The sequence below is a fragment of the Oryctolagus cuniculus genome, chromosome 4, assembly GCF_051225735.1.
Source record: "Oryctolagus cuniculus isolate XC-2025 breed Fujian yellow rabbit chromosome 4, ASM5122573v1, whole genome shotgun sequence".
Classification (NCBI taxonomy): domain Eukaryota; kingdom Metazoa; phylum Chordata; class Mammalia; order Lagomorpha; family Leporidae; genus Oryctolagus; species Oryctolagus cuniculus.
The window spans coordinates 30,949,358-30,962,912 of NC_142870.1; positions in this window are offsets into that span (position 1 = coordinate 30,949,358).

The window sequence follows — 13,555 nt, forward strand, 5'->3', positions numbered from 1 at the left end:
CTCAAAAAGCCAATAATTAATAAATAATAAATATACCCTGCCGAAGGGGCTTCCAGAACCAAAGGGAATGCTTCCCCTCTGCATTTGCTCAATTTATATTCCAGAAAAGCGCTAGTCCCTGAAGGCAGCCACCCGTCAGGGAGACAACACCCTGATCCCCACAGGTAGCTATTTAGAAATATGTGTCTGAGGAAATGGGGATTACCAAGACCTTTTGTCCTTGGGAATAACTGATGAAATCAATGTAACTTGCATTTATAAGACTGTGTAGTCGTATAACCTATGACCCAGTAATTTCTTCTCTAGAAAGGAACACATATGTTCAGTAAGAGATTTTGAGAATATGCATAGACATATAAATAATGGTTCCAAATTTGAAAAACACAAATGCTCATCAACAGAATATACTAAAAATTTTTAAAATTCAGAAATATATTAGATATTTTTAGAATAAACATAATATGGCTACTTTAAAAATTTCCCAAATATAACATTAAGCAAAAGTATCACAATATTATTTTTTTTTTTGGAAGGCAGAGTGGACAGTGAGAGAGGGGCAACCGGGACAGAATCCGGTGCCCCGACCAGGACTAGAACCCAGGGTGCCGGCGCCGCAGGCGGAGGATTAGCCCATTGAGCCGCCGTGCCGGTCCACAACATTATTATATGCTATTGTATGATATTATTTATGTGAAGTTAAAAAACAGGTAAAATAATCTATGGTGACAAAGATCAAAGCATTTGTTGCCTTTGGATTGTGGCTCCACAGGTTTATACTTTCATCAGAACTCTTAGAAGTCTACACATTGCATTTCATTATAAAACTAAAAAAAACAGTTTAAGTAAATTAAAAAACTATATCAAAATTTAAAATGGCCATAGAAACAATATGGTAGAAAATGAGAAACATCAATTCAAATCCTCCATAATACAAAAATGAATAAATAAAAGAGATCTAAAAGAAGACAAGAGATACAGAAGGCATATAATGGTGACTCAATCTACCAAATACTGTTTTTGAATAAAAAAGAACATAAATGAGGCTATAAAAATCTTCAAATCTATAATAGATAAGACTGAAGTGAATATGTGAATCTTCAAGTCAAAAAGCCCACGCGAGCATTTCAGGCAGGGAGAGCCAAGACACCGTGGCAAAAAATGGCCTACATGAAAGACCTCTGTGAGTGAGATCTCAGTGGAAAGAAGGGACCATCAAAGAAGGAGGTACCTTTCCCTGAAGGGAGGAGAGAACTTCCACTTTGATTATGGCCCTGTCTGAATAATGTCAGAGTTGGTGGACTCAAAAGGCTTCCGTAGCCTTGGCAGCTCATGACAAGAGCCTCGGGTGATCACTGACATCATAAACAAGAGTGTCAATTGTTAAATCAACAACAGGGGTCACTGTGCACTTGCTCCCCACGTAGAACTTCTGTCCTGAATGAGTTTTACTATGAGAATTAATGGTAAAACTAGTCTTCAAACAGTACTTATATTTTGTGTATCTGCGTGGGTGAAAACTGTTGAAATCTTTACTTAGTATAGAGTTGGTCTTCTGTATACAAAGATAATTAAAAATGAATCTTAATGGAAAATGGGATGGGAGAGGGAGTAAGAGGTGGGACAGAGTGGGACTGGGAGGGCGGGTATAGGTGGAAGAACTGTTATAATCCAAAAGTTGTACCTATGAAATAAAAGCTTTCTAAAAAAGTACTTATTGTGTGACAGACAAAATTGGCAAGTACAAAGAACACAAGGAGTCTGGTAAAGTAGCATTTGTCAGCACCAATTAAAGGTTCTACAAGCTTCTTCTCATCAGCGTGACTCCCCAGAGGTCTCCCTTCAGCCATGCTGTTTGGGAACACAGAAACAAAAATACACAAATGAAAATGAACCAGACTTCACCATATACAAGATTATAAATACCAGAAGAATATTGAATTGTAGTTGGATGGTTGACAGAGGGAGTTTGATTTCAGAATTCTATTCTTGTCCCAGTTGACATTTACTTAGTAAAGAAAGAGAACAATTCAAATATACAGGAAAGTTAGAAACTGTATACCTTCATTTTTCTTTTCCCATCAGGGTAGGGGGTGAAGACAATCTGAAGAATTTTAAGAATAAATCCAAATACTGAACTAGTGATTTAAGAAGTTGACATAAAAGTGATTTAAGAAGTTGACATAAAAAACTGCCTATAATAATTTATATATGGAATTACTGATTTGGATTACAAGAGTTTAGATCAAGTTACATCTTTAGATTATGTTTGACGTACAACTAAGAAAAGTTGAATTCAGTAGTATTGAATGACAGTGAAGTCAGTGGGAAGGAGTGGGAGTGGAAATGAAGATGCTATGTTACTGAGCACAGAGGATGCAGCCCCAGCTTATTTCCAGGGAATTTGATCTTCAGACTCTAAAAGCAGGGATAGTGGCTGATGCAGCATCATACAATGGGTAAAATAAACATTTATAGTAGTAACCAGGTATTGAATTCATATTATGAAAGAAAAAAATTATATTAAATGTCAAAATTAAAATCGTTGAATAATATACAATATATAAAAATTAATGTGCAGTAATCTTCAGGGCTGTTACAGGTTTCATAACTTGAATGTCATCTTCACTTAATGGAAAGATGCTATAAGTCCCGGACTCAAGGACTTCTGAATTGGCCTGAGCAGAAAACTTTGAGTTGTTGAAAAGCAGTTAAGTGTAAAACATTATTCCTGTGTGTGTCTATGACGATGTTTCTGGAAAAGATGGACATTATTCAGTGGACTGAATAAGAAGACCCACCCTCATCAGTGTGTGGGCGGGCATCAGCCAATCTGATGAAGATCTAAACAGAATAACAAGACAGAGGAAAGGAGACTTGTCTCTTCCTTAAGCAGGGACGTCTATCTTTTCCTAACCAAAGGCATCAAAGCTCCTGATTTTCGGGGTTTCAGCCTCCATGACTTACATAGGCCCCCCCTAGTGCTAATCAGTTCTCGGGTCTTTAGCCTGTGACTGGATTTACACCATTCGCTCCCCTGGATTCAGACTGAAATGCAGCACTAAGTTTCCTCGTTACGCAACTTATACACAGCAGATAATAGGAATTTCGCCACCTTTATTAGCAACTTATCACAATGATGCTCAACAGATAGGATTTATTCTTCCACCTTACATCTTATTTCTGTCTCATCATACAATGGGTAAAATAAACATTTATAGTAGTAACCAGGTATTGAATTCATATTATGAAAGAAAAAGATTATATTAAATGTCAAAATTAAAATCGTTGAATAATATACAATATATAAAAATTAATGTGCAATAATTTTGGTTAGCAGACTGAGGTCCAAGTTGGGCAGCTAAGATGCTGCTTGGCTGTGGCAGGCTAAGAAGCACAGTCCCTGTGAAAGGAATGTTTGGCTCATTCAGTGTGTGAATGCATCAACAGTTGGAAGTTTTTGATATATTTGTGATATCTATCTTGAGCAGTGCAATCTCACCTCCCAAGGGAATTCAATGGGAATGTTTATCATGACTTTGTCCTTTGTTGCATTTTAAAGTTATTTCCTGTAATTTATTTTCAGTACATAATTAAAAATTTATTGTATATATACAGTAAAAAAAAAAAAAGAAAAAAAGATGCTGCTTTGTGGGGAGCAACTGAGACTAGGCTAAGTTACTGGAATTAAGACTTATCCTATGCATCTGTTCTCCTACAATATGGCGCTGGGGAGGAGTAAACTTCTACGCAGCTGCCTCTCACCAACTTGACAAACTGCAGGAGCTGATCCCACTCCTGATTGGAGGAGAGCAGCGTACTCGGCATGTGGGTAGCAGAGTTGGGATTGGTGGAAAAGGACTATAAAGGAGGAGAGACTCAACATGCACCAGGAACATCTAAGGGGAACACCTGAGGAACATCTGAGCAGCCCCTGAGAGAACCGGCCGGCAGTGTGCCGCTCCCCCGCGGAAGTGGGGAAAGTGGCAGGGGGAGCCGCCCTTGCACGGAGGTGGAAGGGATGGTAGCCAACCTGGGAAGGACCAGCAGCAAACCCGGGAAGGACCAAGCAGACAAAAGAACAGCGCAGGGTCCTGTGTCGTTCCTCCATGAAGAGGGGGAGCGACATAATGGTGCCGTGACTCGGATAGGAAACCTAGGAGGGAAGAAGCAGGAAGAAGCAGGAAAAAATCGGAGAGACTAGGGAAGAGCCTAGGGAAAAGCCGGATGGAAAAAGTGCTGGAAGAAGTTAGGATTGAAAGTGAAAGTGAAAGCTGGAAGAAACATAGACTCAGATACGGACTGTGGGAGAAAAGTTAGGAGAAATCTATGGTTGAAAGCGAAAGTGAAACCTAGAAGAAACTTAGACTCGGATACGGACTGTGGGGAGAAGCCAGGAGAAATGAGAGGGGAATATTGTTGGAAGAAAAGTTAGGAAACATACCGGGTAGAGAAAAATGTTAGGGAAAATGAAGCCGCGGGGGCAGGCTGAGGCGGAGACGTAAGCTAGGTTGGGATTCGTCAAGTCAGCCCAGGGAACAAAAGGTGAAAATCTAAAACCAAAGGCAAAGACGTAAGCCAGGTTGGAATCCGTCAGATTAGCCTGGGGAGCAAAAGACTGAAAGCCAAACCGTAAGGCGGAGATGTAAGCTAGGTTGAATTTCGCCAGGTTAGCCCGAGGAACTTGGACTGAAAACCGAGAAGCAGAAACGTGAGCTAGGCTGTGTGATTCGCGGAAGCCGCCGCGTGCAGAGAGCACGTGCTGCACAAGCGGGGAGAGCGCACGGGGCGCAAGTAGATAGGGAACGCGGGGCTGGCGCGGAGGCCGTGGTGCGGGCGCGAAGGGGCGCGGAGACCGCGGAGCGTGCGCGAAGCCGGGAAGCCATGCAGATGAGAAGCGCGGGCTGAAGCTGCGCAGAGCCGGGAAGCCGCTGCGGGGCGAGGCGCCGAGAAGCAGCCTCGGGGCGGGCGCCAGGAAGCAGCGGGGATAAGAGAAACAGAAGTATAGAAGTAAAATGAGAGAAATAGGAATGCTGGCAGATAGAAGTAAAATAGGAGAAATAGGAATGCCCGGAGATAGAGAAATAGAGAAAAATAAGGCCTCCCCACAACATGGCAATGAGAGAGCTTGGATTCGGTCTGCCTGATTAGGCGATAAGCACCAGCAGGCAGCTCGAGCAGAGTATGAGCTGCAGGTCACTGAAGATAGGCACGAATCAACATCAATAAGTCTCCCCACAATACGGCAATGAGAAGGCTCGGATTCGGTTTGCCTGATTGGTAGGGCTTGTGAGCACCTGCGGGCAGTTCTAGCAGAGCAGAGCATGCGCTGCAGGGCACCGAACACAGGCACGCATCAGCGCCTAAAAACCTCCTCACAACATGGCGAAGAGAGGACCCGGATTCGGTTTGCCTGATTGGTAGGGCTTGTAAGCACCTGTGGGCAACTCTAGCAAGCAGAGCAGAGTGTGTGCCGCGGGGCACCGAAGACAGGTGCGTATCAACGCCAAAAAATAAAAAGAAAGGGGGAACTGTGGGGAGCAACTGAGACTAGACTAAGTTACTGGAATTAAGACTTATCCTATGCATCTGTTCTCCTACAATATGGCGCTGGGGAGGAGTAAACTTCTACGCAGCTGCCTCTCACCAACTTGACAAACTGCAGGAGCTGATCCCACTCCTGATTGGAGGAGAGCAGCGTACTCGGCATGTGGGTAGCAGAGTTGGGATTGGTGGAAAAGGACTATAAAGGAGGAGAGACTCAACATGCACCAGGAACATCTAAGGGGAACACCTGAGGAACATCTGAGCAGCCCCTGAGAGAGCCTGCCAGCAGTGTGCCACTCCCCCGCAGAAGTGGGGAAAGTGGCAGGGGGAGCTGCCCTTCCACGGAGGTGGAAGGGACGGTAGCCAACCTGGGAAGGACCAGCAGCAAACCCGGGAAGGACCGAGCAGACACGTTCCTCCACGAATAGGGGGAGCGACACTGCTTGGGTTGCCCACATCCCATATTGGAGTTCCTGGGTTCTAGTCTTGTTTCTGTTTTCAATTCCAGCATCCTTCTGTTGCACACTCTGTGAGGAAGCTGGTGGTATCTCATGTCGTTGGGTCCTTGCCATGCACATGAGAAACCCAGTTTGAGTTCCTACCTCCTAGTTTTAACCTGGTCTGCTCAGCTATTGGAGGATACTTGGTGAGTGAATGATCAGATAGACAAGATCCCTTTTTCTCTTTTTCCTTCTCCTTTTCCTCTTCTCCTCCTTCCTAACTCCATCCCTCCTCCTCATAATGAGAATGAGCATTTCTCACCAATCAATAGACCTGCAGCAATGGGATGGGATGTGAAATATTTACTTGGGGCAATAACCCAGGCAAGGAATTGTGATAGCTACTTTCAGCCTCCTTATCACCACTGTGTTCCACCAAAACATACACACACATCTAACCAACAAAAACCAAAACCCTTAATTTCAAGATAATTGACGCCAAAGGATTTCAAATAGATTTCGCCAAACTCTCCACAAGTACATCAGTATCAGGGTTTCTCTTTTAAATAACTTTTTAATGTGTATAGGCTGAACACATTTCATGTATTTTATACACAAATTTAGCATTGTGATACTCTCAAGACTATGCTCCCTTCCCATGCTCCCCCTCCTCCTTCCTTCCTTATTCTTTCTTTCAATTTTTACGCTGATTACTTTCAGTTTATTTTATACCCATAAGCTTAAACTTCCACTAAGTAAATAATTCAACAAATTTAGAGACAAGGGTTGTAAACACTAATCAAATCTCAGATTTCAATTTTTGAGACTGATTTCCTAAGTAGATGATTTCCAGTAACATCCATTTTGTTGCAAAAGATAGGTTTTCCTTTTGTTTTATGGCTGAGTTGTATTCCACATTTGATTTATCCAGTCATTGGTTGATGGACATCTGGGTTGATTCCATATCTTAACTATTGTGAAGCGAGCTGCAATAAACATGGGGGTACAGATCGCTCTTTAATATGCTGATTTCATTTCATTTGGGTAAATTCCCAGAAGTGGAATGGCTAAGTCATATGTGATATAGTTCTTTACAGTTTCCAGTTAGCTAAAGAAGCAGCAAGCAGCATAAGAGTAGAGTCCCCATGCCAAATGTCCTCCAAGGGAGTCTTCTATCTCCCAGGGAGAGAGAAGGACACTGGCTTGGTTTCCGTATCATGCTTAGTCCTGGCCTGTGAGAGGACATGGCAAACCTGGTAATGAGTTGTGTCAGTGGTAGGCACCTTAGTCATCCCTATGTCTGGAGATATAGGAATCTATGACCACAACAGCATTCTTCTAAAAGCTTTGAAGGATAAGCAAGTCTCAATATTGAAAATTTAGACTGCAATTCACAAAAGCTCTTATCAAGTCATGGCTGCAAACTAACGGGGAAACTTTCATTTTATCATCACTAAAAGGATTATGCTAATAAAAATACATATAGTACTTGTGATTTTCCTAAGTGTATTTGATCATAAAGGGGATGGGGGCCTAATATTTTTCTTAGATTAATTATGCAGGTTATCTTATACTTCCTCATAACATTATTCAAATATATATGTGTGTGTGTGTGAGTCTGTGTGTGTGTGTGTGTATATACTTTAAGATAAAGAAACTGAAACTGAAATGCCAGGATTTGTAAATTGATTTGACACAGTCATTAGGTTTCTGAAAAAGAAGTCATTAGTGTATTTAAGGCACAGGACATAATGTTCTAGGATAAACAGAAATAGTAAAGAAGTTACTACAGTAGCAAATTAACATCATTTCACATAGTTACTTGCTTTGTTTTTCTGGCAAAAACAGCCCAACAATAGCTACTCAGCAAATTCAACGAAGATGTGCCTCATTGTAGGGACTGCTTATTGCATAACAATAAACATAACAATATTGATGAAATTCTGCTCCACTGGAGGACAGGTACCAGCCATAAGCATTCGAGGAGGATGCCATGCATATTTTACAACACATAAAAGCAGAAAGGATCCCTAGAGTGTATGGTTCTCCTGATTTGCAGGGGTTTATATGTGCCTTATCTTTTACTCCCACATTGATCTCAGCAATAGTTGAAGACATCAGAAGATACCCCCAGGATTGTCAAGACTTCAAGACCTCTGCTCTGTTGCAGTCATTCATGAAGTGTGGCCTAGCACACTGAGTCATCTTATCACAGAGGGAAACTTATTTTGGCCCATGAATTTGAGAGTCAATGTGAAGGCCAAAGTAGATGTTCTGCTTGAGCAGATGGGGCTCAGCACTGATGGTGGAGGAAAACACTGTTTGGAAAGACGTAAAAATTCTGAAAATATCCTAGAAAAGCAGATTCAACAGTGCAGAAGTTAGTTGTTTTTCATCCTTAGCAACCCATCTCAGGCGGCTATAACCAGAAAAAGAGATACATAAAACAAAAGTCTAGAATAATGTGGGCTCCAGGTGGAGTTCCATCCGGACTCTGTCTCAGTTCTGTGCCCAGAATTCCTCCTTCAGGATCTGGCTGGCTTTGTCACAGGTGGGAAATTGCTGTTGTTTTTTTCAGTGTACATTTTCTTAAAAACCACCCTGAATAAGAATCAATATATTGGTTTAAAAATCCAGTGGAAGCCAGGGCTTCACTCTGTACAGGTAGCTAAGATTCTGCTTATCCTTTGAACTAGTCACCATAGCCAAAGGGATGCTGGACTCTGCCCATCACTACACCAAACATTGTTCTATGTGGGAAAAGATTCAACTTGTTGGGTTGCATGTTTGTTACAAGAGGAACGGCAGAGTAGGTAGTATGCATGTGTATATGCATACACGTATACATATACAGACACATAGCTGATTATATACATATATATATATATATAAAATCTTCCCTTCTCAATTTCAAAAATAAAAAAAATAAAAACCCAGGGAATTGACATAACGAAACTGTCAGCCCCTTTATTGACTGAGTCAACAGGGAACGGAGCTTAGGTTACGGTCATATGTGTTTGCTCACTTTTCAGCCATAGTTCTCTCGAGGCCTTCCTTCAGGTAAGACCTGGACCAATTTACTTACTTCATGTTGCCTTGCTGAGGAGGAAAAAAATCTAAGAAGGCAAGGATTTAATTGAGAAAATTCAGTTTCCGTTTCCAACTGCTAATTGATTGTCACTTCTTTCTCCAGAGGAAAGACAGTGGGGCATTGAAAGTTATTTCAGGGGCCGGCGCTGTGGCACACTAGGTTAATCCTCCGCCTGCAGTGCCGGCATCCATATGGGCACCGGGCTCTAGTCCCGGTTGCTCCTCTTCCAGTCCAGCTCTCTGCTGTGGCCTGGGAAGGCAGTGGAGGATGGCCCAAGTGCTTGGGCCCTGCACCCACGTGGCAGACCAGGAGGAAGCACCTGGCTACTGGCTTCGGATCGGCACAGCTCCATCCGTTGAGGCCATTTAGAGAGTGAACCAACAGAAGGAAGACCTTTCTCTCTGTCCTCTATCTCTCTCTTACTGTTTGTAATTCTACCTGTCAAATAAGTAAATAAAAACCTTTAAAAAATGTTATTTCACCTAATATCTTGATATTTCTCTACAAGGGAAAATAAAGCCCCAAGATTCTTCAGCTTCCTCTGCACCAACGATGATGATTAGTGTTGGGTCAATAAGAGTCCACGCCTCCAAAACCTCATAACTGGTAAAACGGATGCCAGGGGGCCTGCAGGTGGGCTTAGCCACAACAGACCTAAGAGAGCACATCACGACAGGGACTTCCTGCACAGCGTGGCTGTCACAGGCTCTCTCTGTGGGCCCCCTCCCTAACCTGACTGAACGAGCCCTGGAACACAATTAAAAGACAAATGCATTAACCCACGAGGACAAAGAAAATGATAAAGGAACTAAAAGCACCCTAATGAGGGTAATAAAATCTTGGAGGCCAGCATATGGGTGAAATAACAGTCCCAGAAACTTAAATGGCTTCCTGGAGAAGAGCCAAGGTAAGTAAGCCAACTCATGTCATAACACTTTAGAAACACTCAGCGACTGAAGGTAGCCGCTTATTTCTGCAGAGCGCAGTGATAAGAATGTGGGGGGAAGGTGTAAAACAAGGAGACTGGTAGAAAGCCTGGAACAAAAGTGTTAGAATGCACCAGCCCTTCCTGAGGCAGTGCACACCATCTCGGGCTTCAGCTCTGTGACGTCTGCAGAAGTTCTGCCATAAGGCAGAGACGCGACGGAAGCGAGGATCAGAGGCTGGACTCTAAAGGAAGCCACAAGGGAAAGTCGGCGTGGAAATCATGAGAACATGCCTCCAAAGTCATCAGCACCCTGACAGCTACCCCAGGAGAGCCCTGGAAGATGGATCAAACCGTAAGGAATTGTGGGCATCCCTTTGTAAGCACCCTGCAGTGAATGTAGCCAGTAAGCCTTGCCAAAGCAGAGTATTTGGATGTGGCAAGATTGCTTAAAACCATTCGATATTTGAGTAAACTCTATTGTAGCAATTTTCCCTTGTGCTTCCTTCCCTATTGAAAATGGTATAAGGAGGGCCAGCGCTATGGCGCAGTGGGTTAACGCCCTGGGCTGAAGTGCCAGCATCCCATATGGGCGCCAGTTCGAGACCCGGCTGCTCCACTTCCTGTCCAGCTCTCTGCTATGGCCCAGGAAAGCAGAGGAAGATGGCTCAACTCCTTGGGCCCCTGCACCCATGTGGGAGACCACCCATGTGGGAAGAACCTCCTGGCTCCCGACTTTGGATCGGCACAGCTCCAGCCGTTGTGGCCATCTGGGGAGTGAACCAGCAGATGGAAGACCTCTCTCTCTCTCTCTGCCTCTCCTCTCTCTGTGTAACTCTTTCAAATAAACAAATAAATCTTTAAAAAAAAAAGAAAATGGTATAAAGGATTGAATTGAATGATAATCTTTCATGATCAAGAAAATTTAACTCAAAATTTCATAATTATTCAATAGAAGGATATCGCATAATATAAGATTTAATAAGTTTGTGCAAAAATATGATAATCCCAATAAATAACACTAAAAAGAAATTGTTGTAATTCAACACAATTAAAAATAGAAATAAATCTGATAATTTGTCATGGCAAGGAGGGTTTGCACTGGGGCCAGCATGGAACAGCAAGTTAAGCCACCTGTGACACCTGTATCCCATATCTGAGTGCTGGTTCAACTTGTGGCTGCTCTGCTTACCAGACTGTTCCCTGCTAATGCTCCTGGGAAAACAGCAGAGGATGGTCCACATGCTTGGGGCCCTGCCACCCATATGAGAGACCAGATGCAGCTTCAAGCTCCTGGCCTCAGCCTGACCCGGCCCAGGGCCATTGTGGCCATTTGGGGACTGAACCAGTGGATGGGAGATCTCTTTCTCTCTGTGTCTCTCCCTCTCTCCTTCTACCTTCCAAATAAAATAAGATAAATTTTCAGGTGAAAAATAAGAGTGTCTACCCTGAAGCGACTGTTAGCTTTAGCAACTGAGAAGAAATTTTATTCTTCAGGAGAGAGCTATGAACACCATTATCAAAAAATCAAACTATTAAATATAATGAAGTATGAGAATGAGATGAATAAATATCTAATACTTGGGATGGGCATCTGGCCTTGTGGTTGAGACTCCAGATTAGATACCTGTGTCCCACATAAAGGTTTCTGAGTTTGATTCCTGGCCTTGGCCTCTGACTCTAGCTAGCTTCCCTCTAATCCAGACCCTGGCAAGCAGCGGTGATGGTTTGAGTAAATGGGTTTCTGCCACCCACATGGCAAACCCAGATCCAATCCAAGTTCTACTATCCCAATCGCTGTCATTATAGGGGCTGTGTGTCTGGGGGTGGGGGGTAGGTGGGTATGTGTGTGTGTTTCTCAAATAAATTAATATATAATACTTAACAGCCCCCTAGCATAACCAAGTAAAGTTGTAAAAAAAAATTATCTTAGAGCAGGCATTTGGTGCTTTGATGGCTGCATTCCATATCAGAGTGCCTGGGTTCAAGTCTCAGTCCTTTTTCTATCTTCAGCTTCCTGCTAATAAACACTCTGACAGGCAGTGGATGATGGTTCAAATACTTGGGTCTCTACCCCCCTCATAGGAGATGTGGATTGAGTTCTCAATTCCAGGTTTCAACTGGCCAATCCTGACAGTTGCAAGTATTTGGGGTATAAATCAGAGGAAGAAAGATCTCTGTCTCTATCTCTTTGTTTTTCAAAACATAAAAGCAAATAAATAAAGCTTTAAAATGCATTTCATTGTAACAATAATTAAATCTTAATTTGAGACTATGAGAAGTATATAGGACAAACTTTGTAAAACTAAAGCTTTACTGGAAAAATAATATATTTGAACAAGTAGAAAGATGCAATTTGTTCCTGGATTGGAAAGACAGTCACTATAACATTGGGCCTTTACAAAATAATGTTACTGTTTGACAAATTTCAGTCAACATATCTCTTTCTTGGGCCATGGCAGAGAGATGATATATTTTGTTTGAATTGTTAACAAAGAGTAGAATAGAATAAGTTGAAAAAGAAACATAACTGGGAAACTAGATTTAACCAATATATTAAAATATATGCTAAACAATCAATAAATGAAACAGTGTGGCACAAAATTCAATACATTACTAAGGCGTGGGCATTTTGCCTGGCAGTGAAGTCACTTATATCTTCAATGGAGTACTTGGGTTCTACTCCAGCTTCCTGCTAGTGTGACTCTGGGAGGCACTAGTGGTGGCTTAAGTGGTTGAGTCCTTTCTGCCCAGGTGGAAGAGCTGGACTGAGTGCCTGGCTTCTCGCTTTTGCTGGCTGGGTGCTGGCCATCATGGTCATCTGAGGAGTGAACCAGCAGATAAAATCATTCCCTCTATCTTCCTCCTCCTCCTCCTCATCCTCTTCCTCTTCTCTCATTCCCTCTCTCAAATAACAACACCAACAATAATAATGCACCAATCAGTTAAGACACCATCTCCCTGTATTGGAGTCTCAGTTTAATTCCAGGCCCTGGCTCCCAATTCCAGATTTCTACCATGGACATCCTGGAAGACAGCACGTGATGCTCAAATAACTGGGTCCCTACAACTCACATCATACGCATGGGTTGAATTCCTGGCTCCCAGCTTCAGTTTGGTCCAGACCTGGCTGCTGCAGGATTTGGGGAGTGAACCAGCAGATGGGAGCTCTATCTGTATCTCTGTGTCTATATTTATCACTTTCTATTTTATGCCTCAAATTTTAAAAAATTATATATATTGAAAAGTAGAGAAAACTAAAAATTGACCCATACACCAAAATGAAAGTATTAAATGAAAGTATTAAAATGAATAATGAAATTAACAAATAACAAGTAACAGAATGAAAGTATTAAAATACCCTTAGATAATAAATTTGCACATTTGGGGATAATCTATTAAGTGCACCACAAAAAGTATGTCTCATTCCTAAATACATCCTAAATGTACACTGTATCATTAAACAAAACCCTTCCAATGTCCAGAATGCCTCAAACAGAATAAAACTGGACATTTAGCTTATTATGGAGCAGTGCACAGTGGCCATCAAGAGCT